The following is a 25,662-nucleotide window of genomic DNA, read 5'->3' as shown; positions in this document are numbered from 1 at the left end:
CAAGGCCTGTGCCTGTCTTAGGTTGTACGGCTGAAGGAAATCCTTACCCATCATGGGGCTATAGTCTTCTAGCGACTATACCCTGTCTTAGGTTGGTATTTACCATTCAACCATATCTTACCCGTCACTGGCTACCATACTTGACTTCAGATCTTATGATTTACAAGTGGGGGGGGCCAGCTGCAATTTCAAATGATGCAGGTCTCTTAAGGCTTGTTGGATGAGTTTCCACATGCTGCAAAGGACATAAGGCCCTAGTAACAGCAATAGAAGACATAAAATGCTTAGGGTTAAGAGAGGTGTGACAGTGTGCCAGACACTATTCAGGGGTTCTTTGAACATGTCGAAAGACAGACATAACTTGAATATATATAGGTTTTAACAAACTACTAGTTAAATTGCATATACACATTAACAATAGGAATATAGATAAATAACGAAGGCAGACTTACAATTACTAGTTATATCTAATGAAATTAAGAAAACTAGTTAGATAGCTTAGGCATTTGTAAAAACTTATTGACAATATGATGGATATCATCTAATTGATTTTGGGTAGTTTGAGAAAAATCAGACAAATTGAAACAGCACATTCTTGGAAACTGTTCACATCTTACATGCTCTTTTAACAGCAGACTGTCCACAGCAGTGTGATTCTGAAGCACTGCAGCTCACACTTCTCTCAGTTCTTGATTGAGTTCAGATAATACAGAAGCAGTCAAATTTGTTGTTTTGCTATATGCACAGGCCAGCTTAGATATCTCTTTCTGCATTCTAATGACAAGTCCAGGAACCGGCAGGAGGAATGCAGCTGCAACTGCAACAGCGGCAGGATCTCAAAGTTTCAAGTTTTCATGACAATCAGATGGCAGAGCTAGGAGAAGCTTCTTGCGCTTATATTCAGGTGGTCAATTAGAGCAGGAAGAATGCATCCCACTTTACAAACACCTTGATAGTGTGAAGAAAGGGCTTGATATGTTTTGTTATTACACAAAAATACTCAACCATTTGGAAGTCTATATCTAGAAGACCATTTTACAATGATTGAAGAATTACAATAAGAGGGCACATGAGTACAATTAATACATACACAATCAGTAATTATAGTAGTATTAACAGGTACATTTAATTGGGCATCAGGAGCAAGCACTTTAGGGGGAAGTGTGATGTTTTTTGCCTGAGGTATTAGTAAACACCATAGGAGAAAGTCTTATGCCTATTAAATTCTTCTTCAACAGTTCACTGATAGAGGAATTTCTTGCTACACAAAAAGATGACGTGCAACTTTTGGCTCATGAGTAGTTGTAACTACAAGTTAGGTGAGGAAAAATTATTTTCTGGAATGAGCGATATATTTAAATACACCTAATTACTCTTATACAATATGACAGGAGTTCTTTTTTGAAGCTTTTCACAAGTATAACTGCCGATATCTTCTCGGGACAAAACTGCTTTATAAATATCATAATGATCACCATCTCTAACAGACCAATCAGCAATATCATTCCATCTAAGTTTTCCTCTATCATGTGTCTATACATTTCTTCTGTAGTATGTACATACATAAGTGCCATTATTGCAAATAAAAAAAGATACTATTATTTAGTGGGCTTCAGTTTTCCGTGTTTGACATGCAGACATTAAAACACTCAGTAATAAAATCGAGCATTATTCCTTTTGACAGCACTTTTTAGGTAAGTATATATCAGGTAAATAAGCCAAATTAGTCAAATATTTTCTTGATGAAGAGAATAAATTCTACTGATATGTTCCAGGGGCCCTCTGGAAAATATCAGAGTTAATTGAGAGGTAAAATACTTTTTAAATTTGGTCTTGGGAAGTTGTCAAAAGTTTTTAAGGCACTTGCCCAAATAGAATTATAGTTATTAAATAACACTTATTATTTAACCAGAATGATAATAAGAAAGTTTAAAAGCAAATGCAGAAGGTTACATAGTTGTTAACAACACTTAGCTTAGTCTTTTTAATATTAAGATCTTATTTTCTTAAATACTCAGACAATTCATTAAGACTTTAAGCGTAAGAAACTGTTTTAATAAAACAATTAGAGAACTCTTTGCAATCTTTCAATATTAAGAGCAGACTAACTGTTAAAGAATACTTTGTCTTTCTAACTGAAAACAGAAGTCCAATTTTACTGTGTTCTCGATATTAACACTCACTTGCTTTAATTTCACATAGCATGATTATATCTGTAAGAATATAGTAATTTATTCTTCATTTGCCCCATGGTCCCAAGCACACAAGTCGGTGAGAATTATGCCTGGGCTTGCCTGGGGCTTGACTGGGTTTATCCCGCCTTATCTCTAAACATCCTGACCCTCCCCCAAAGTAACAGGCTGAGTGGATCCGCCACAACAAAGGGCACCACGCTGCTGCACCACACTGCTTTCTCTCTTTGTTTCTTTCTCTTTAAATAAATAGCTGTACTTTAGAAAAATTAACTTTCTTTTACTCTCAACAAAACGAATTTCCATTCTTCATACTTTCTCTTATTAAAACATACATTCTTTAGCATACAGAAATGTTTTCCTTATTATATTAAGTAATTTTCATTAGAACTTAAAACCATTTGATACTTTAACCTTCAGTAAACACTGAAAAATAGGCTGTGGTAAACTGTTACAACAGCATCTTTCAGATTGATACATTTATGAACATATTTTATCATTTTTGGAAATGTGCCTTGCAGCACAATTTCTCATTAGGCACAAAATATGTCTATATAACTTAGCAAACTAAGAATTTTGGTTACCACAAAAATTCTCAGGCTGTTTGCAGATATATACACTGTTATATGTTAATACAGTATTACTATTAAAAAGCTTATTTGCTGTACTTGTTTACTTATTTTTAGCAACCATGCTAGATTATTACAAAACTGTCACTACACATCAAAGTCAAGCTTTTCTTTAAGCATCTTCTTGAAATATTTAATAGGTAACATCAACTTAAATGACTTTAAGTAAACTTTGGCAGCTGATAACTATAAGGACATGTCCATATCAGTTAAGCTTAAATTAGCATTAATACATAATATATATATATATATTTTAGATTTTCTGGAAGTTTTAGAATGCCCAATTTTCACAAGAGCTTGTTTTTAAATCAATTTTATTAATACCTTCCGGAGGTAGAAAATATTTTTTTTGTTACACACTTAGACACACAAACATACAGACCGAGACATAATGACTACAGTTAGCAACACTTTTCATATAAATACATATACACAGACAAACTGACATAAAGATTTGAGTTTCTAATATTCAATGGTCTTCTTTCTTCTTAGTTTATTTGATTAAAATACTTCAGTTTTCAAGAATACACCCTAAGGGCAAACAGTTTACGTAACTGGGTTAAGGTTTAGATGGCCCCAGACTAACAGGGCTGATGAAGGCTCTGAACTGATAGGGACTGTGTGTGTACAGGGGGCTGGAAATGAAATGCAAGTACAATTCTAGTTCCAGTCATTTAAAGCCAGACTGTATTGCAGAAGATAAGTTTCTTCTATCTCAGGGAGTTTAGTTTAAGACTTCTCAATTCTCAAAGATAATGATGATAATGAGCTTCACTTGAGAGAGTATTTTCTGAACAGGAGGGATGGGGGGCTTATTTCTAAGTCAAGGTCACATAATTGCCTAAGCAATTGGGATCTCTCCCTTTTGATCTGAAGCAGTGCCTTAAGGGACTGCGCCTCCCGAGAGAGTTTAACAGTGGCTTGTCTAGTTATTTCTTCTAGATCAGGTTGAGTACAGAAAGGGGGTGGTATGTTAGAGGGTGGTAGACATGCACCTAAAGGTGCTTGAGGGGGCCAATCAAGATTATGGTGCTTAGTGGCAGCGTCTTTTAGTTAGGCCTCCTCTTCAGGGGAGAGGGGATCATCATCAGGGCTGTTGGACTTGAGACCGGACAGGACTGGGTAAATAGATTTTGGGGAGGGGGGCCGCTAGACGGCGGATCATTATTAACCTCGGGCATGGGAATGGAGACAGAGGGACAATTAGAGGCTCGGGAGGAGGGACAAAGGTCCTCGGGGACCTCCTTTTTGTGGAGAGAAGTCTGACTGGTTTTAAACTTACCCTTCAGATAATTTTCACTATCATCAACAATCTTTGAAACATCTGGGTGACAGTGGGAGACCTGCAACACATCGTTTATGAGATTCTAATAAGAAAATGCCTGTACTGGGACCTTCTCAGGGCCAAAGGAACGATAATCATTCAGGCAGTCGCCAACTCGGCGCCACCGTTTTTCATCTATAGTTCCTTCCTGGGGGAACCATGGGCAGACATCCTCTAGCAAGATAAAAAATTTAACTAAATCTTTTTTCTTAACCCTTGTTCCTCGTGCCCTGAGGGACTCCTTGAGTCCGGCTATAAATAATTCTTCTCGGGAGGATTCTTGCCCCATAACTTACCGTCCTACTTCATCGCCGGGGAAATACACACAAGTCTGTCTCACGCAGGGTTCAGAACGTGGTGACTCAGGTGAGGGTCTCGCTGCAGACACCTCCTTTCATGGGTGGGCGTGGGCCCACCCCCACCCACCCTCCTGGGGGTAACGTTCTCTCCTCTTCGGTCTCTCGGGCCTAGGAGGCCCCACGTTGGGCGCCAGTTGTCCCAACCTGCAGGACTATCAACAGGGGTCGACGACCTGGAGGAGAGAATTGAAAAAAAAAAAAAAGAGAGGCAAGGGACACAAAGAACGACCAGCAAGACAGGGTGTCTGATCAAGCTGGCACAGTTTATTGTTTGCAGGCTCAATTTATACAGGTTAGCAAGTAAGGGGTGGGTCACGAGATAATTGGACCTTAGGTGGCACCCGTGGGGAGGTGTAGAGGGGTGATTGGGTCTTGGTTGGTGCCAGCGGGAATGGAGGACCCAGAAGAGAAGCAGGGAGTTCGCCATTTTGGGGGTGGGGGCCCTTGGGAGGGAGGTTTTAAGGGAGGGGCTTTCCCCTCTGCCCCAGGGGTAGCAAAGGACAGAAACAAGCACATGTTGCAAGGTAGCCTAACCACTAGCTCTAACCTAGAAGAGCACATGTTGGGAGGTGACCTAACCACTAGCTCTAACCTATGAGTTCACTAAATGTGTTTCTTGGTAATAGGGGAAAACTTGTTTCTAATGCGTGGATGGATTCATTGTTGCTGACTTTACAGGGAAGACTTTACTCAAACGTTGCTGTTGTCTTAAGGCTTTTGTGACTGAATCTGCCTAAAGGCCCACAGGTTTGCTCCCAACAGTCAACCACTTAAACGGGACTAGCCTGGCTGCTGATCTCAAAGTCTCGAGTGACAGGTTCCCCTGCATCTCACTCAGTGTATCCCCCATCTCTCTTGGGAGCCAGGAAAGTCACCTGAGTGGAGGCCAGGATTCCCCTTCAGAGGCCTCTCTTTGGATGCGAGGGACTGAGGAAGGCCATGGGCAACTGCGAGAGTCTAGGCTGAGGCTACACTTCGGCTTCACAAAGGCCCATGTGTCTGGAATCAGGCCCCAACAGCCTGACTGGGTGTTCATGAGGACTGTCTCTCTTTCTGTCCTTCTCTGAATTCCAGCCTGCTGTTTCCAGCCACCCTGGCCTCTGAGTGAGGTGGGGTATGTGGGAGGCATCCCTAACTCTCTCCTAACTTCAACAATTTCATGGAAAGTGATGCATGCCACTGCAAGGTAGGAGGTCTATGCTACACTCTTATTCCTGGCTAAATGCTGTACGTTTTTTTGGTATCATTGATGTACAATTACATGAGCAACATTCTGATTACTAGACTCCCCCCATTGTCAAGTCCACACCCCATACCCCACTACAGTTGCTGTCCATCAGTGTAGTAAGATGCTACAGAATCATTACTTGTCTTCACTGTGTTATACTGCCTTTCCTATGCCCCTATCCCCTACATTATGTGCGTTAATCGTAATGCCCCTTTATCCCCCTTATCCCTCACTTCCCTTTGGTAACTGTTAGTCCATTCTTGGGTTCTGAGTCTGCTGCTGTTTTGTTCCTTCAGTTTTTCCTTTGTTCTTATACTCCACAGATGAGTGAAATCATTTGCTATTTCTCTTTCTCCGCTTGGCTTATTTCACTGAGCATAATACCCTCTAGCTCCATCCATGTTGTTGCAAATGGTAGGATTCGTTTTTCTTCTTATGGCTGAATAATGTTCCATTGTGTATATGTACCACCTCTTCTTTATCCATTCATCTACTGATGGACACTTAGGTTGCTTCCAATTCTTGGCTATTGTAAATAGTGCTATGATAAACATAGGGGTGCATCTGTCTTTTTGAAACTGGGCTGCTGCATTCTTAGGGTAAATTCCTAGGAGTGGAATTCCTGGGTCAAATCGTATTTCTATTTTTGTGTTTTTTGAGGAAGCTCCATACTGCTTTCCACAGTGGTTGAACTAGTTTACATTACCACCAGCAGTGTAGGAAGGCTCCCCTTTCTCCACATCCTCACCAACATTTGTTGTTGTTTGTCTTTTGGATGTTGGCCATCCTAAATGGTGTGAGGTGATATCTCATTCTGGTTTTAATTTGCATTTCTTTGATGATTAGTGATGTGGAACATCTTTTCATGTGCCTGTTGGCCATCTGAATTTCTTCTTTGGAGAAGTGTTTGTTCAGCTCCTTTGCCCATATTTTAATTGGCTTATTTGCTTTTTGTTTGTTGAGGTATGTGAACTCTTTATATAATTTGGATGTCAACCCCTTATCAAATATGTCATTTATGAATATATTTCCCATACTGTAGGATGCCTTTTTGTTCTACTGATGGTGTGCTTTGCTGCACAGAAGCTTTTTAGTTTGATATAGTCCAACTTGTTCATTTTTGCTTTTGTTTCCCTTCCTCTGGGAGATATGTTCATGAAGAATTTGCTCATGTTTATGTCCAAGAGATTTTTGCCTATGTTTTTTTCTAAGAGTTTTATGGTTTCATGACTTATATTCAGGTCTTTAATCCATTTTTAGTTTACTTTTGTATATGGGGTTAGACAATAATCCAGTTTCATTCTCTTACATGTAGCTGTCCAGTTTTGCTAACACGGTTGTTGAAGAGGGTGTCATTTCCCAATTTTATATCCATGGTTCCTTTATGGTGTATTAATTGACCACATATGCTTGGATTAATGTCTGGATTCTCTATTCTGTTCCACTCGTCTATGGGTCTGTTTTTGTGCTGGTACCAAATTGTGTTGATTACTGTGGCTTTGTAGTAGAACTTGAAGTTGGGGAGCGATATCCCCTCTGCTTTATTCTTCCTTCTCAGGATTGGTTTGGCTATTCAGGGTATTTTGTGGTTCCATATGAATTTTAGAACTATTTGTTTCAGTTTGTTGAAGAATGCTATTGGTATTTTGATAGGGATTGCATTGAATCTGTAGATTGCTTTAGGCAGGATGGCCATTTTGACAATATTATTTCTTCCTAGCCAAGAGCATGGGATGAATTTCCATTTATTAGTGTTCTCTTTAATTTCTCCTAAGAGTGTCTTAAAGTTTTCAGGGTATAAGTCTTTCACTTCCTTGGTTAGGTTTATTCCTAGGTATTTTATTCTTTTTGATGCAATTGTGAATGGGATTGTTTTCCTGATTTCTCTTTCTGCTAGTTCATCGTTCGTGTATAAGAATGCAACAGATTTCTGTCTATTAATTTTGTATCTTGCAACTTTGCTGAATTCAGATATTAGTTCTAGTAGTTTTGGAGTGGATTCTTTAGCATTTTTTATGTACAATATCATGTTATGTGCAAATAGTGTCAGTTTGACTTATTTCTTAGCAATCTGGATACCTTTTATTGCTTTGTTTTGTCTGATTGCCGTGGCTAGGACCTCCAGTACTATGTTGAATAAAAGTGGGGAGGGTGGGCATCCTTGTCTTGTTCCCAATCTTAGGGGAAAAGCTTTCAGCTTCTTGCTGTTAAGTATGATGTTGGCTGTGGTTTTGTCATACATGACCTTTATTACATTGAGGGACCCTCTGTACCCATTTTGTTGAGAGTTTTTATGACAAATGGATGTTGAATTTTGTCGAATGCTTTTTCAGCATCTATGGAGATGATCATGTGATTTTGGTCCTTCTTTTTGTTGATGTGGTGGATGATGTTGATGGATTTTCCTCTATCACTGAGATGAATCCCACTTGATCATGGTGTATGATCCATCCTCTTGATGTATTTTTGAATTCAGTTTGCTAATATTTTGTTGAGTATTTTTGCATCTATGTTCATCAGGGATATAGGTGTGTAATTTTTTTTGTGTGTGGTGTCTTTGCCTGGTTTTGGTATTAGAGTGATGCTGGACTCAGAATGAGTTTGTCAGTGTTACCTCCTTTTCTACTTTTTGGAAAACTTTAAGGAGGATTGGTATTAGGTCTTCACTAAATGTTTGATAAAATTCAGTGGAGAAACCATCTGGCTGAGGGACTTTGTCCTTAGGTAGTTTCTTGATTACCAGTTCAATTTTGTTGCTGGCAATTGGTCTATTCAGATTTTGTGTTTCTTCCTGTGTCAACCTTGGAAGGTTGTATTTTTATAGTAAGTTGTCCATTTCTTCTAGGGTATCCATTTTGTTAGCATATTATTTTTCATAGTATTCTCTCATAATTCTTTGTATTTCTGTGGTGTCCATTGTGATTGTTCCTTTCTCATTTCTGATTCTGTTTATGTGTGTAGACTCTATTTCTTGATAAGTCTGGCTAGGGGTTTATCTATTTTGTTTATTTTCTCAAGGAACCAACTCCTGCTTTCACTGATTCTTTGTATTGTTTTATTACTCTCGATTTTATTTATGTCTATTCCAATCTTTTATTCTGTCCCTCCTTCTACTGACTTTGGGCCTCATTTGTTCTTCTTTTTCTAGTTTTATTAATTGTGAGTTTTGACTGTTTGTATGGGATTGTTCTTCTTTCCTGAGGTAGGCCTGTATTACAACATACTTCTCTCTTAGCACATCCTTTGCTGCATCCCACAGATTTTGTAGTGTTGAATTATTGTTGTCATTTGTCTCTGTATATTGCTTGATCTCTGTCCTTATTTAGTTATTGATCCATTTATTATTTAGGAGCATGTTATTAAGCCTCCATGTGTTTGTGGGCTTTTTTGTTTCTTTGTGTAACTTATTTCTAGTTTCATACATTTGTGGTCTGAGAAGCTGGTTGGTGCAATTTCAATCTTTTTGAACTTACTGAGGCACTTTTTGTGTCCTAGTATATGATCTATTCTTTGAAGTGTTCCATGTGCACTTGAGAAGAATGTGTATCCTGCTGCATTTGGGGGTAGAGTTCTATAGATGTCTGTTTGGTCCATCTGTTCTAGTGTGTTGTTCAGTGCCTCTGTGTCTTTATTTATTTTCTGTCTGGTGGATCTGTCCTTTGGAGTGAGTGGTGTGTTGAAGTTTCCTAGAATGAATGCATTGCATTCTATTTCCACCTTTAATTCTGTTAGTATTTTTTTCACATATGTAGGTGACCCTGTGTTGGGTCAATAGATATTTCTAATAGTTATATCCTCTTGTTGGTCTGACCCCTTTATCATTATGTAATGTCCTTCTTTATCTCTTGTTAGTTTCATTGTTTTGAGGTCTATTTTGTCTGATACAAGTACTGCAACTCCTGATTTTTTCTCCCTATTAGTTACATAAAATATCTTTTTCCATCCCTTTACTTTCAGTCTGTGTATGTCTATGGGTTTGAAGTGAGTCTCTTGTAGACAGCATATAGATGGGCCTTTTTTTATTCATTGAGTGACTCTGTGTTTTTTGATTGGTGCATTCATTCCATTTACATTTAGGGTGATTATTGATAGGTAGGTACTTATTGCCATTGCAGGCTTTAGATCTATGTTCATTTTTTTGGATATATTTTTTATTCATTTACCATTAAACTTAGAGACTACAACATGCATTTTTGACTTATCATGGTCTACTTTTAATTGACACATACCATTTCCCATCAATGGAAGAACTTTTTCACAATGCAAGTCTGTTTACCCACTCCATCCTTTTGCATTATTAGTGTTATGTATTTTACCTCTATATTCTATAGATATTTTAAACTATACAATGCATTATTTTATTTTTATGTTTATTATTTCTCCTATTTATGAGTATTTAGTTTTGTTTACCCACATATTTATTCTTTGTGATGTTTTTCATTCCACCTTTCCTTCCTTACTTTTATTTGGTCTTATGTCTAAAGAGCTCTTTTTGTATTATTTTAGTGCCATATCTGCTGTTAATGAATTCCCTTAGCTTTTGTGTTTTGAAACCTCTTTTTGTCTTTATTTCCTTTTGTACCATGTTCACTGAGATAGAATTACCTTAACCTATCATTCACCCACTTAAAGTGTATGATTCAATGTCACCTTTATTTTGGAGTATTATGAAATTCTAGGTTCAGCACTTTCAAAAAGATGTCCCTACATTCCTTAAGTTCTGTGGAAAAGTCAGGCAGGAGTCTTACTGTTGCTCCTTTGAAATTGATATATCTTTTTTCTCTGGTCACTTTTAAGATTTTTTGTCTTTGATTTTTAGCAGTTTGATCATGATGTATATCTATCTGTAGTTTGCCTTTCCTATGGATAGTAAACTTGCTAAAGCTATTGAGTGTGTTCCTCCTTAAATTTAGAAATTGTTAACCACTCATTCTTCAAGTGAGTTTTCCAGTCCATTCTCTGTGTCCTCCTCTCTAGGGTTCTTCCAAACCTTTCACCACATTTCATGTGTCTCTTATAGGCTCTTCTGTGTTTTCCATTTTTATTTTTCCCTGTTCAGTCTGTGTAATTTTTACTAACCTTCTTCCTTATAATGATAAACAGTTCATTTATCCTCTGTTCTGCTCGATCTATTGAATTTTCATTTTCATTTCATGTGTTTTCAGATCCAAAATATTCATTAATCCTCTTACAGATTCCAGGTCTCTGCTGAAACTCTCAGTCTTTTCGTCTATGTTCTCAAACACATTCATCACAGTAATGTTAAAGTTCTTGTCTAATAAGTCCAGTGTTTGAAGTACTCTCTGTTGGTTGTTTCTATTGTCTATATATATTTTCTCTTCATTTTCTTTCAGTGGTCCTGTGTTTTGGAGTGCCTCAGGAGTGGGGCTGAAAACTCTCCATTGTGCATGACAGTGCAGAGGCTCTGTGTGATGTTCTCTTCTTCCTCAGATGGTTATGTTTTCCTCTGGCAGGCAGAGAGAGTACAGGAGGTAACTGTAACTGATGGAGTGTTGATTTTAGACTTTGGAAAGGCTGATCTCATATTGCTGATACCTAGCACAGGACCTCTCTGGGTTCTCAGCTGACGATCTGGTGTGTTTATTAGAGCCACTTCTCCTTGGTGGCCTTTGAACACTGACCTCTGTCTCCTTGGCCCCAAGAGCTGACCAAGTACGAGAAGTATCTCAGCTCTGTAGCCTCCTCGCTGCTGCTGTTTGCTAGGTTTCTGGAAGCCTCCCTGGTGCACACAGTGTAGGATTGGCAAGCACCTCATGGAGATACTGAAGCAGCATCTTGGGCTCACTTCCCTGAGGTTTTCTACTCTGGGTGTTTTGCCCATCAAGGCTTAGGTCCTTTGGCAGCCCAAATCCCAACCTTTTGTCTCTTCAGTCAAGTGGGATTGCTGCTTTCTGCTAGGTGTTTGCTTCCCTGTGTTGTGAGTTTGCAGAGCCATCTGAGAAGCTGGAGTAAATGTGGAGCTCACCCCAGTGCGCTCCCCTCTTTCAGGGACTACAACCCCTTGGATTCTGCCTGCGTTGCTCTGCTCTGTGTCCATAAACAGATGTTGCCTATTTCATTTATCTCTCATAGTTGTTTTCAGTGGGAGAGTTAGTTCTAATCACAAGCTGCTGTGTTGTGGCCAAAAACAGAAATCTGGCAGTGATCATCTTTAATCCCCATTGTTACTTCCCCACAGTGGCTTCTCACAGCAACAGCTTGGCCACCACAGGCTCATGTGGGAAGGCACGGAGGTCACTCACTCGTTCCTTCGTGTGCCAGACACTGTTTTAGTTCCTGCTCAGGCCGGGTGCTGTTCTAGACACAGGTGACAGAGCAGTGAATGAGGGAAGCGCTCTGCCACTGTAGGACTTAGAGCCGCTGATTTCATAAAAAAGCTACTAAAGAGATTCTGTGTCATATTTGTGCTAATTACTGGCTTTTCCTACATGTGGGTGAGAGAGACAGAGGCCAAGATCTTTTAGATGATGACACCTTCCTACTTTACACAAATATTTTAGCCTTCTAAAAAATTCTGTGGAGACTAACTCGGTTCACAGTTCACACACAATATATCAATACTTGTCCCACCTTCTGAAAGCTAAGACATTATGCTTAATTCCCTCTCTGTGAATTTCTGCATCATACAGCAAGACAGACACATGAAAAACTTACTTTGGAGGACAATTTTATGCAAGTTTGCATTAAAGCTCCAGGAACTAATTTATGGAGAACAAGCAGCTCTGAAACCAGCTCTTTCTGTGACTGTTAGTGTGAGATCTGGTAAAGAATCAGTGTACTTGTGGCTTCTCATTCTAAGTTCAGTCTCTAAAGAACATTTCACCTGCTACAAAGCACTTATTAATTGCTTTGAGATACAAAAAAGTGGTGTGGTGTGGTGTCCCCAGTTGCCCAGAGTAGCTTTAATGTCACTGTTACCAAGAGAAAATGTAACCTGGGCATGTTACTGTTAAGATACTATAGCCAAATCAGAGTTTTACTCCTCTGTTCTTTGTTATTCTTTCTCACTTCAGAAACTTCATATATTTCAGAGGTGATCATTTGTACTTCCAAGTACAGTCCATCTCCATGTGACTGAAGTCAGAGAACTGGCACATCACTGTATAGCTAGCAGCTCTGAAGCAGCTGGGCACACTCAGGACAGGACAGTAATTGGGCACCTGTGGTTTGGTGTCCTTGGAATTATAGCTCTTTTGCAATGGTTTAAAAACTGCCAGTGCAAATGGATAAGGCCAGACACAAAAGGCCACATATTATGTGATACCATTTGTGTAAAATGTGCAGAATAGGCATATCCATAGAGACAAAAAGTAAATTAGTGGTTTCCAGAGGATCATGGGAAGGAGAAATGGGGGAGTGACTGCTTGATGAGCATAGGTGATGAGGTTTTGGGGTGATGAAAATGTTCTAGAATTAGGTAGTGGGTAATGGTCGTACAACATTGTGAATGTACTAAAAATCACTGAATTGCACATTTAAAATGGTGAGTTTTATGCTATGTGAATGTTATCTCAACTTTTAAACACATGCACACACAGAACTACCAGGTAGAAAGATATATTTACTTTGAGGAAGGCAGGTGTAACACCTGGCTATTCAGAGAATACCAACCCCTGCCACCCTTATTTTGGCAGCAACTCTGAATTGTAATTGATATTGTGGTTGGAAAATCTTCTCTTCCAAACAGAAATTAAGTTCTGGGACTGAGTGAATTTATTTCTTGCAGGTAACACTGAAGTTTCAGCCTAGCAGAGAAAGAGCACCTCTGGTGACCACATTTTCTTAGGGTTGGGTGATACTTGGATAGTTATCCAAGTGCCGTGTGTGTTGATAGTGACCATATCCAGCTCATGGCTGCTTTCTGCTCTGCTCTAAGTCTCAGTGCCTTGCTCTCATCCTCGTTGTCATAGAGGGACCACCAAGCTCTCGATTTCCATCCATTTTTCCTCAGTGAATGCTTTTCTTCAGTCTCTTTAATCCTACCTGTGTTAACTTTCTCTGAGAGGCAAGTCCATTTGTGCAGTTAACTGAAATAATCATATTTAGCCATGAAGTCATTTGAAGCAATTGTCCTTTTCTCAAACACAATACCATGGAAATAACCAGAAAACCATGCTATTCAGGACTTGGGCATTTTACTAAGTACTCAGAGGCTAATATTGTCTCCCTTAACTCCACCATATACAGTTAAAATATCTTTATCCCTGGGAATTTGAAGCAATTGTCCTTTTCTCAAACACAATACCATGGAAATAACCAGAAAACCATGCTATTCAGGACTTGGGCATTTTACTAAGTACTCAGAGGCTAATATTGTCTCCCTTAACTCCACCATATACAGTTAAAATATCTTTATCCCTGGGAATTTATTTATACTCATTGAATGTAAAAGCATGATCAACATGAGAGTGATTACATATCTTATTTACTGAATGAGATATCATATGAAATTTCACTTTTGTTCTTAGCAAAGATAAATTGTATTGAAGAAAAGTGGACTGGCCTCTGTACCCTCTCTGCCTTTAGCTCCCTCTGAGCTCAGGGGGTATAGCCATTCCATCTGCCCAGGAAGCCAGCCTTGAGCACTGGGGGCCCTCCAAGTCCCGGGACCAGCCTCCCCGCTGCAGGGTCAGGACTACCCTCTAGGGTCCCTGGGGCTCTGCTTGCTCACACTAGCATCAGGGCTGGTTGTCATCAGACTGGGAACTCTCCAGCCTGCTGGGACCAGTGCCGTCTCCATAGTGTGTCCATTTGCACACCCTCACCTCTGCCACACACTCCCCGTGCTCGCCTCCCATTTGGAACTGGCTGTGCTGCTCTTTCTCCCTTTTCACAACCTTGGCTTTTGAGAGTCGGTGGACCATGGGGATATCAAACCTGCACCTGGCCTTGGGTTGAGGAGTAATTTTGCAGTTTGTGGCTTGTCTTTCCAGCTTTGTACTTTTTCTTGTTTTTGGTTGGCCCACAGGAAGAGCCAGCATTTGCCTTCTGCAAACTGTCGCACTGAGACCAGCAGTCTCTACCCCAGATTAAGCAGGTATTTACTAAGAGGGCTTCATTTTAGGCTCCTAATCTTTAATTCATCTGGGAAGCCCCTTTCCAATAAGGAAAATGCTATTTTAAGTAAAACAGAAATTAACCAGTCCCCCCATAATATATGTGGGCAGACGCAAAAGGTACCTGTTGTTTGATTCTATTACTAGGAAACATCCAGAATAGAGGGTAGGAGCAGAGAGAGAAAGCAGATGGGGGTTTCTGGGGGCTAGGGAGGTAGACAGTGGGGAGCGAGGGCCCTGGGACAGGGTTAATTCTGGGTAATGACATGCTCTGACCTGGCCGGCGGTGATGGTCACACACACTGTACTACTTAGTGCCTGTGAGGCATATAATTTAAAATGGTAAAAAGCACAACTTTTATACTATTTAATTTAAAATTTAAAATAAAACCATAAACAATATAAAACAAGAACTGAAAATTCAACCAAAAGCAAGCACAAACAGGGGAGGGAAAAGAAAGATCTGCTGGGCAGGTGGACTGAGTGACTGGGGAGACAGTGGTGAGAAGAGTTCCAGAGCCAGCCCTCCCGGCAGGGTTGGGAAGACCAGATCGGCTCAGAGCAGAAAACAACCCTGCTTTCAGGTATCTGTGGTCCTGAGTCGGCTCCGGGTCCGCTGCAGGGGAAGGAGCAGGCGTCAGCTCTCCCTGCTTAGGAGTGGGGTCAGGAGCTGGCTATGGGACCCCTGCAGAGGTCTTCCCTCAGAACTGCGGTGTCCTGTGTCAGCTCTGGGTCTCCTGAAGGAGCCTCTCCAGATGCAGGCCCTGGCTCCAGAGCTTCGTGTGACCCTGCCCTTGGTGTTGGCTGCAGCTCTGAAGCAGCTTCTGGAGGGGACCCTGTTTCTGGAGGTGGACTATCTTCAGGCTCTGGAGCTGCCCCGGCTCTGGCACCAACACCCGGCTCCTGAGAGGGTCAAGGAGCGGGTTCCTGAGCCAGCACTCATTCCTGAGACGGGGCTGGAGCTGCAGGAGGACGAAAGGTCACCCCAAGCCCGCCTTTGCATGCATCATTCCAGACACAGAATCATCGTGGAGCCTTCCAGAGAATCTCAGTCCAGTAACTCACTCAGGGCGCCTCCCCTGCTGCATCCACCAGTGGGTGGTCTGAGGCCCATCTTTGCTCCTGGCCCAACAGCAGCCTCTGGGGCTCCTCCCCATGTGCCCATCACCCCCACCCATTCCCAGGCGCTCTCATGCACCCACCAGGCCCTCTCACCCTCGGGCTTGGCCTCCATGGGCTCCAGGCCCCCTGGGCTTGTTGCGGGAAGATGGAGCTGAGCTGCAGGTCTGAGTGGGGAATGTAGAGTTGGGCATAGACTTGGGCCAACTCTGCACAGGTGGCCTTCTCCAGGCCCAGGTTCCACAGACCCCTCTGTGGCTGCACTCACCCTGGGCCAGTGCTGACCCTCCTCAGTGACATGCCTCACTGGCCTCTCACTAGGGGAGAGGGGTGGGTTTTCCTCAGCTCCACAGTTTCCTCAGGGATCCCTTCAAAGACAGAGACCAGCACTGGACCACAGGCATCTGACCCTGCCAGGCCCACCTCCCTGCTTCTGTTCCTCCCAGGTGGCCAGGGACCTGTGTCAGATTCAGGCAGGTACCCAAATAGTGTTTCCACTTGCAGGGTGAAAAAAGGGATTTTATGCAGTAAAGGAAGGGGGATGGCAGTTAAATGAGCCAAGAGGAAAGTTTTCTATGGGTGTTTTAGTAAGTTGATCCACTCTGGGTTATACACTGACAACTGACTCTATCTTCAGGAAGTCCATATCCATCAGACTTGTGGTCAGATGCCCATCCTCCTGACCACTCAGATGATTGCTGTCCTGCCAAGTCCACAGGTTTTGGCCCAGTCAGACGAAGGCGGGTGAGGCGGCTTCTCTCTGGCAGCCGCTGTGCCTCTGTTGTTCCCAATGTTCACAGTGTACACATGTTTGACTAAAAAGTTTTCTGTGTGGAGCTCCCCACATCCACATTAAGCTGCAAGTGAGTCTATACTAATGTCTCCTAGCTGATCCATGATGGCACAGACACTGTAACCTTCTCTGCTTGTTTACCTGTAACTTCCCCCTCTAACAGGGAGAAACCTGGCTCCCACTATCTGTCACTTACTTAATCCACTGCTCATCCCACATTGCAGATGTAGTGTTTTTAGGGTTGTCAATGAGGACCCACATGGAAGTAGCTGATAAAACATAGTCTGCTGTCTGTACAGTATATCCTCCCTTTAGTCTACAGACTCTGCTTATTTCCCAGTGTCCCCAGGTCAGCACCCTGTCTCACCACCAGCAGTGAGCTTTTCCCCAGACATTTCTAATACAGTTAGATTCTTTGTTAAATTTTGTATTCGCCCCATGACACTCTTACATCCTAACTAACTTAATTTGAATAGATTATGATTTAATTGTTGGGCTCTAAGGATCTATGGGTTTAGAGAAACCCATAGTGGCCAGTGTCCAACCCTAGAGTGTCCCATTGGACACTCCAGACTTCCCAACATGACCTGTTTACCACCTCTGTAGCTGTGCCTTGTCCAGAGCATCATGTACATGGGGTCCCACAGTGTGTGGTCTCTTCAGGTTGGCTCCTGTCACTTAGCATCATCATGCACACAGACTCACCCACGTCTCTGCACGGGTTGGCAGTTCCTTCCTTTCTGTTGCTGAATAGTTTCCATTGCTTGTGTAGGGGAGGCAAAATAGTATCCCCCCCGCCCTTCTTGGATCGTGCCTGAGACAGCTGCTTCTCCTGCCCAGAATTAGAGAATGCTTAGCAGGAGAAAAGCAGACAGAAATGTAATGACATGTGTACTTCCCATGGGCATGGGAGATGCCCAGGAACACTGAGTAACTCCCCAAAATGACCCAAGTTACCACAGTTACCACCTTAAAATCTATCTTCAGTTAAGCACAAGAAAGGTGTTAGGGGAGGAGGGAAGCTAGTTAACCGGGAGGTTATCAGGCAAAGCAGAAAAAACACAAGTGCATGGTTGTCATGCAGATTTGAGTCCAGGCCAAACTCCACTGATAGAAGCTTCTAGAGGTTTAGTTAGCCTTCCACTCCTGCTACAGAGAGAGACACCCTAACACATGTGGATTTCCTGCATAAATACAAATGTTCCTCATAACAGGGCAACTTCTACTCAATTTCCAGAGAGTCTCTCTGTCTGCTGTTTTAAAAAATTAATCAGCCCAATGTAATCCTGTGCCAAAGAGACATATTTTGGGGTGGCATATTCTGCTACCCTTCCTGTGGGTGTTCCCCAATTTGCTACCACATTCATCTACTGAAGAACATTCTGATATCTGTGAGTTTTTAGCCATAATGAATAGAGCTGCTGTGTAAAATTGCATGGTGGTTTTTGTTGGGACATGGTTTTTCAAAGCAGTTGTCTGAATACTGGAGCAGCAATTTTGGATCCTAAGATAAGATTTGTTTTTTTAATGGTAAAATATCTTTTAATGGTTCTTTTTTCTTTTATGGATTTTTTATATCTTGAGTACAAATCCCTTATCAAATATGTATTTTGCAAATATTTTCTCCTAGTTTCTGTCTTGTCTTTGGGTCCTCTGTACAAGGTTTTTAGAGTAGAAAATTATAATTCTACAAAACCCACGTGATTATTTATTTTTCTTTTGTGGTTAGGCTTTTCGTGTTGGGTGTTAAAACTCATAATCGAACCTGAAGTGTTGTGCAGACTTTCTTCTTGGACTGACATGGTCATTTTGTGGTTGAAATTACTTTCCAGCAATTTCAAGCCTATGGAAAACTTGCACTGTCAGTACAAATACTCTTTACACTGAATTCCCCAGCATCCCACTTCACCACTTCACACAAAATGCTGGAGTGTCTGTGCCAAACAGGGGCACAAGTCGAGGGATCTACCGCCTGACCTCAAACGGTGAAAGTGTTAGGATCTCTACATGATAACCCAGTGCGCAGAACCCCCGTGGCTGTCACCACCCATCGTAGCTGTGTGCACTCATCTTTTCATTCTGATCCTGTTTCCTTTTTCTGGAACTGTTCCCCAGACTTACCTCAGTGGGACTCTCCAGCCACCTCACATAAGTGGGATCACATAATATTTGTCCTTGTGTGATGGGTGTATTTCACTGTAGTGGTTTTAGGGTCCATTTGTGCAGCAGTTGCCAGGACTTCATTGTTTACTCCACTGTGTAGAGACCACAGTTTCATCCATTTGTCTGTCTATGGACACCCGGTCGTCTCTACCTTCTGGCAGTTGTGAATCATGCTGCTGTGAATGAACATGGGTGTGCAGTTAGCTAATTCCTTGCTTTCATGTCATTTGGGCAAATGCCCTGAAATGGAATTGCTAATCATACATTAATTCTATGCCCGAGTTTCTGGGGACACCTCCCCACCTCCCAATGCCCCATGCCCCCATGCACTGTTTTCAAAGCAGTTTTGGACCATTTTTCTTTATTTTTTTATATGGTAGAATAATGCAGTTTATGGGTCAGCCCTGTTCTGTTCATCCATTTACCCCTTGATGGACATTTGTGTTGTTTCTACCTTTTGGGTGTGGTGAGCAGTGCTGCCAAGAACTTGTGGGCCTGTTTCTTTGACAAAACAGAAGAAATAATTCTGTCCATAGTCACCAAAAAAAAATGGAGATGCCCCAGCAGAGATCTGGTCCCATTTCCTAATGGACTCCTAGTGCCTAGCTGGGTGCTAAGTGTGGGTAAAATTGCAGCATTTCCAGAATCTCTTGCCTGGCCTTAGTGCATCTCCATATCAATAAGTGTTCTCAAGGGATGAAGAGAAGTAGTCCATCTCTGTATCAGTATATAATTACAGGGGGAAGCAAGGCCATATCGACTGGAGAGGTTGGGAGGGGCCCCTTCTTCTGCAGCTGGGTTGGGAGAGACAACAGGAGAGTGAAAGTGGACTGCTTGTAAGAAATGAACGGATTTCTCCCACTTTATTTCTCCCCTTGACTGATTTCGGTTTCAAAGGTATATTGCCCCTGGATTTCCCACCCTGGAGTTCCACTAAGTAATTACTAATTTACTTGAACATGACATAGAGGGAGCCCATGGAACAAGCTGACATGCTAATAATCCTATAGGAACTTCATTGTTCCTGAGTGTAGCTGATAAGTAGTATTCAAGTAGCTTAAATAACAAGACTGATAGATTTCCCTTGATTTATAAATTGGGAGTTTCTAAAGTTTTATTTTCCCTTTTGAACAACTCCTGACTGCACCTCTTTTAGTCACAGCAGTAGAAAAGGATGGATAGGACACACATTGTCTCAAAATCAGTAGAACTAATGTCCTGGTATTGTACAAAATATCAGAATCCACAGTCTAAATGATAGATCTGCCATTATCTTGTTTCCTTATCTTTTATCTATATAAACTATCCTATCAAGGGCTCAGCTTCCTTATCTGGGATATGAGGTGGATAGATTTGCCAGTATCCAGGAGCATTTGAACTTTAATATTCCCTGGATATGAGGGCTGAAGCAAAAACAGTGGCTTCTTTAATAATTAAGCTGGTTCATGAAAGTCACCAGGAAGATCTCTCAGAGATCAAATACCATATACACATTGCAGCACACTGACCCTTACAGTGCTCACTCACTCACAGAATTAATGGCACTGCACTAGGGTTTTAGGGTTCTCTTTTTTCTTAGGCGGGGAATGTAGATCAAAGGATTTCTTTCTCTCACTTTTTGGTACTACAAGCCTTTCCTTATCTCTTGGATCTTAAAAGATGGGTAGAGTTTTGGCATGTGGAGCATAGGTGGGGCATTTCAGGTGGTAGGAACAATGTGAGCAAATGCAGAAGAAAGAATGGATTTTGAGAATTTCACATGATATTACATGGTGAGAGCAGCATCTCACTGTTTCTACCTTGCACAGCACTGGTTTTAGATGATATTAATGCAGGTCTGAAGCATTTGGGAAAAGCTGCCCACCACATCCCCTTATGTGCTGCACTATGGACTCTGAGACGCTTTGGAGGGAAGCATTGATTTAACTTGCTTAATTCAGTCTTACAGATTTACTTGACAACAACCCTTTCTGCAAAGCGACCTTCACTTGGCTGATTGGCTGTATTTTGTGGAAGGCCTTTGACAAATGCTGGCATGGGGCTAAGGATAATTCTGTGTTGGGGCAGGCATGTGATTTTCTTTTTTGTTAGAATGTTTCACTGTTTCATGCCCTAACATTTGTCACTTTGCAGAACGCAGGGTTTAGCCTTCTGCCTTTATTTGATTCATTGTCCTTCTCAAACAGCTCAACTTCTCTGACTTCATCTCAGGTGGTTACTGAGAGCTCCCAGGAATGTTTCATGGCTCTGGGCACTTACCACTCATTTCCTCTTGATTCCTTTCCTATGACTTCGAACTTAGGAATGTGAGCTAATTGGTAGGTTCCTCAACCTGTAGTATAAAAATCAGCTACCTCTCTCACATTCACTTTCTTAGTTACAAAACGTAATATTAAATGAATAAAACATAGCCCAGGGATTGAGTATTGAGCAATGGCATATGCTCAATAAAATTGTATTTGCCTTCTTTCTTTGTGCAGAGGTATCCAAACACTGCCAAAGTTCTTAAATTGAAAGCAGAATCATCTAATGTATCCAGCTCACCCAACCATCAAAATTGGTCTTTTTTTCTTACCCATATTGCCTCTTATTCCTAATTGTGACATTTTAGTCCACTCTGAGCAGATTATAACTTACTACTGCATTAATACCTTGGCTATTCCTTGACTAAAATTTCCTTCATGGACAGACAGTCTCATGATCCTAATCAGTTTTTTAAACGTATACACAAAAACAACAAACACTAATTGCCCTGACCATAGGTGAGTTTCTACACGTTTATACACCCATGTATTCAATGCCAGAAAAAGATATCATAAGGCATTTCTAGCAGCCTAAAATGTTCTGTCTCACATCTTCCCACTCTGTACTCCTCAGGGGTAACCCTTATACTGACTTCTGTCAGCACATGTACATGTGGAAACACTGTATCCTCTTGGGTCTGGCATCTTGGCCTGTATCAAGTGTACCAGTGGTTTGTTTCTTTTATTGTGTCCCTGTGCTTATTTAAAATTAGACATTCATATAGTATCAAAAGTATCACTGATTTCCCAATAGTATTATGCTGATCTACATCTTCAAGGGCTTTCCAGTTTCTCTGTCTTTCCACCCTCTCTTCCTCTTCAATCTACATCTATTTTATTTAACCAGCCTCAGCCAGCCTCACTCCCACTGTTCCCCATCATGTACCAGTCCCCTAATCAGCCAGGGTTACTCTCATTTCATAAACCCTCTGTGCTCCTTCCTGACACTGTGTCTGTCTTGTTCGCTACCTTGAAGGCCCTTTGTTCTCCTTCCTACATATCTGTTCAAGTTTCAGCTCAAACCCTATGTTTCTGAAGAAGTCTTCCCAGAAGAAGCCAGTGCTTTTTGGAATTCTCCTTTAGTGAATTCACATAGCCAGCCTAATCTGTGCTCCCTGACCTGGTAATTAATTACTGATTGTTTCCATCATTTAGTAGTGTTTGTTTTCCTTATGTGTTACTGTTTATACAAACAGATTAGAATGACTTGAGCCAGGAACTATGTATTTTTTTTTCATTTCAGTGCAAGGATCTGTGATATTAGATTAGATTAGATTAAACTGCTCTTCCCCATTTCCATTCACACTAAGGACTTTCATAAAGCACAAATAAAACTTACTGGCTACTAGGTTTTCAAGTCTTTCTTTCTGGTCCCTGGCTCTAAGCTGCACTTCTGTAGTGCTAAGTTGACTCCTTGCTTATTGTCACACAACTCGGAAATTAGCCAAATCATTACAAATCTAGAACATTAAAGATATCAGAAAGCCAAATGGATGTCACAGGCTGAGGCCCAAGGGAGAGGTGTTGTGTGAGTCATAGGTTGATGGGGGTCAAAATTAATGATTTGCTCTTCCAATATTCCATTGTAATTAAGAAAGGAATATGCAAGTATATGATTAAGATTTAACAACATTGCTAAAAAGAGAAAGGGTACTTTGAGGGCTTTTTGGAATGTATGAGTGAATATTGAAAGGAAGGAGCAACACACAGCAGCAATTCACCAGAGAATTCCACTTTATTGGGGAAAAATACTAGGTTATATAGGGAGGGACATAAGCTGACTGAGGTGTCACTTCAACGGGACTGGTGGCTATTGGCCAAGTGCTGGGATTGCGGGGGTGCCGAGAGGTGATTGGGCCTCGGGTGGCACCGGCGGGAACCGAGGACCCGGAAGAGAAGCAGGGAGTTCGCCATCTTATGGGTGGGGGCCCTTCATTTCCCCCTTTCTCCTCTATGGGGTTGTGGACATTGCTTTCTCTCTGACTGCTTCCTGCTGAACGGGGGCGGAGAAGGGAGTGAGGGCTTGAGGATTGGGAGGAAAGGGTTGATAGGACTCCCCACAGTAAGGACAAGTAGATGTGGACTTCAGGTTGGAAATCAATGAAGGTTCCCTGTAACCATAGGTCGAGGACTTGTTGATTCCAATGATGCCAAGAGGATATGGGTGTCAGAGGCCAGGTGTCTGCGGCCATTGTTTCCAGGAACAATTTCCAGTGGAGAGAGGGGTCCATCTCAGCATGTGGTGAGGAGGTTACGTGAGGGTGAGGGATCTTCTGTGGCCAGAAGCTGATAGTTCCTGAGTAAAAGCTGGTTGAAAGTTTGATTAGAGATTTTTCTGACTTGGGATTTGATGAACTTTATTATACAGGGTAAGAAGAGACAGGCGAGAAGAATGATTATTATGGGGCCTGCAATGAGCCAGAGCCAGGTAAGGAGGGGGTTTGTTAGTAATGAAGAGAATGGGTTGGAATTGGAAACAGAGTGGAGACTGGAGGCAAGGTTGGTGAGTTTGGTAATGTCAGTTTCTACAATGCCGTATTCATTGATGTAATAGCAGCACTCTTCCCGAAGGAAGACACAGGTTCCACCCTTCTCGGCTGTAAGCAGATCTAAGGCCCGCCGGTTTTGAAGGGTGATTTTAGTTAGTGAAGTGACCTGTCTTTGGAGAGAGGCCAGGGAATTGGCAGTGGATGTCAGGGCTCCCTCAAGTTTGGCATTGAGATCTTTAATTGCTCACAGAGAGTGACCCAAGGCTCCCCCTGAAAATCCTGCCCCAATGGCTGAGGTGGCCAAAGAGATACCGACCATGATGGGAAGGAAAGCAGCCCTTTTTGTGCATGAGGGCAAGGGAGGTTGGAGCTCAAGAAATTCTGCCATGCTGTCAAGTGTAAGCTGTGGGATTAGGGTGACAAGAATGCAGGGTATATTGGAGTTGGGAGGCAGTGAGTTGAAAAGACTGCCATTACACCAAAAGAAGTGTCCTAGTTGTATAAAAGTTTTAGAGTCGGAGGTGGGGGTGTAGATAAAGAGGCAGTGAAGTGCACTGGAGGGGGGTGGAGTTGGGCCTACACAGTGGTGGATGGTGAGATTATCTGCATATTCTGGTTCCCATAGGGGTATGTCTGCCAGGGGGCGGAGGGGTTGTCCTTCTGCATGGAAGGAGTAGTTGGAAATATTAAGGGGCACGGCGGCCAGCAGTGGGTGCTGTAGTGATGCGCACAAGAAACAATTGGCGGTGTTGAGGGTGTGGGTGAGAAAGATAGTGGTGTCTTCAATGAGCTGTAACCAAGAGTAGGAGAAATTAGAAGAGGGGCGGGGATAGGAAGATGAAGAGGCTCCGTCAAATGTTTGAATCTGATGCAACTTGAGAGATCTGGGAATGAGAGGGAACATACACTCGAGAGATATGAAGGGTACTGTGGGGGGTCGAGGACCACTCATAGTAGACTGAGGCTGTGACTCCGGTGGTCCATCGAGAGTCCCAGGGATCTGGGATTGATAAGGAGAATAAGCCATTAGGATATTTTCTGAAATGGTTGGAGGAGTAATACTGTGGGTACCGAAAGTCACCCATGTAGTGAATGGCGCATGACCAGTAGGGACATCCCCCATAGGTGTCTGGCCAATGCTTGCATGAGGCTTGTTTCTGGTCATAGAGGAAGCAGAGGTAGGGAATGAAAAGGGGGCTGCTAGTGAACACTTCAGTGGAGGGAGGAAAGTGAAGGTACAAAGGCTCGGAGCAGCCTTTTAGAGAGCAGTCTGATGTGGTAATGAGGGCAGTAATTTTTGTTTGATGCTGTGTGTAAGTCTATCTGACCTTGAACCGCCATACAAAGGAGGCTGGGGAGGCGGGGAAGACAACAGGAACAAGAAAAAAAGCGAGAGAGCAGTAAACAAGGAAAAAGTCATGATTTGGGTATAGATGGCAAAGGGGGTGAACGGGAGATGCGGAGTTTCAAGGGATCAGAGGGATGAAGCATAGTAGATTAGACAGTGTCTTGGGCTGTACCTGAAGGACTCTGGGTTGTGACTGATGGGTCTTGGGTGTCCAGAGAAGGTGGGTCCTGGATGTTTGGTTTCAACCTGGAGATATGAATCCAAGGGGTGACAGAGTTATCAGGCAGTGAGAGCTTAGCGGCCGAGGGGGTGCAGAGAATGACTGGGTGTGGACCTTCCCATTTTGGGGTGAGAGGGGGCTTATTTTCTGGAGGCTTATAAAACACTAGTTGACTGGGTCGTAAGACAGGAGGGTTTTGGGAAGCGGATGGATCTGGGAGGAGCCAATCCTGATATTTCCATAATTCGGTGCAGAGGAGAAAGAGTAGCAGAAGGGCCATGTTGGGAGGAATTGGTCCTTTGTGGGGAGGGAGCCCTGGGGGTAAAATTGGGTGGCCGCAAATGATCTCAAAGGGTGACAAGAAGGAAGGTTTTTTTGGGAGGGCCCGAATGCAGAGTAGAGCTAAGGGAAGTAAGCG

At 42.2% G+C, this 25,662-nt stretch overlaps 1 protein-coding gene across 9 annotated transcripts in view; it reads right to left on the bottom strand.

The window, feature by feature from the left end:
* Nucleotides 1-25,662, bottom strand: part of LOC118968465 (palladin-like) — a 175,693-nt gene that overhangs the window by 11,533 nt on the left and 138,498 nt on the right. For 4 of the 9 annotated variants that reach the window (XR_012130390.1, XR_012130392.1, XR_012130393.1 and 1 more), the window contains one exon: nt 4,684-19,060. The exons of 1 other annotated variant lie outside the window; for it this stretch is intronic. The gene's annotated coding sequence lies outside the window, so the exon portion shown is untranslated. Of the gene's footprint in view, nt 1-4,683; nt 19,061-22,879; nt 23,495-25,196; nt 25,271-25,662 lie in introns of those variants that run through there. 4 more of the 9 variants (XR_012130395.1, XR_012130396.1, XR_012130391.1 and 1 more) reach the window with 3 other exon arrangements.

The sequence above is a fragment of the Manis javanica genome, chromosome 4 (genome assembly GCF_040802235.1).
Source record: "Manis javanica isolate MJ-LG chromosome 4, MJ_LKY, whole genome shotgun sequence".
Taxonomy (NCBI): Eukaryota; Metazoa; Chordata; class Mammalia; order Pholidota; family Manidae; genus Manis; species Manis javanica.
This window is presented reverse-complemented; position numbering and strand designations above follow the sequence as displayed.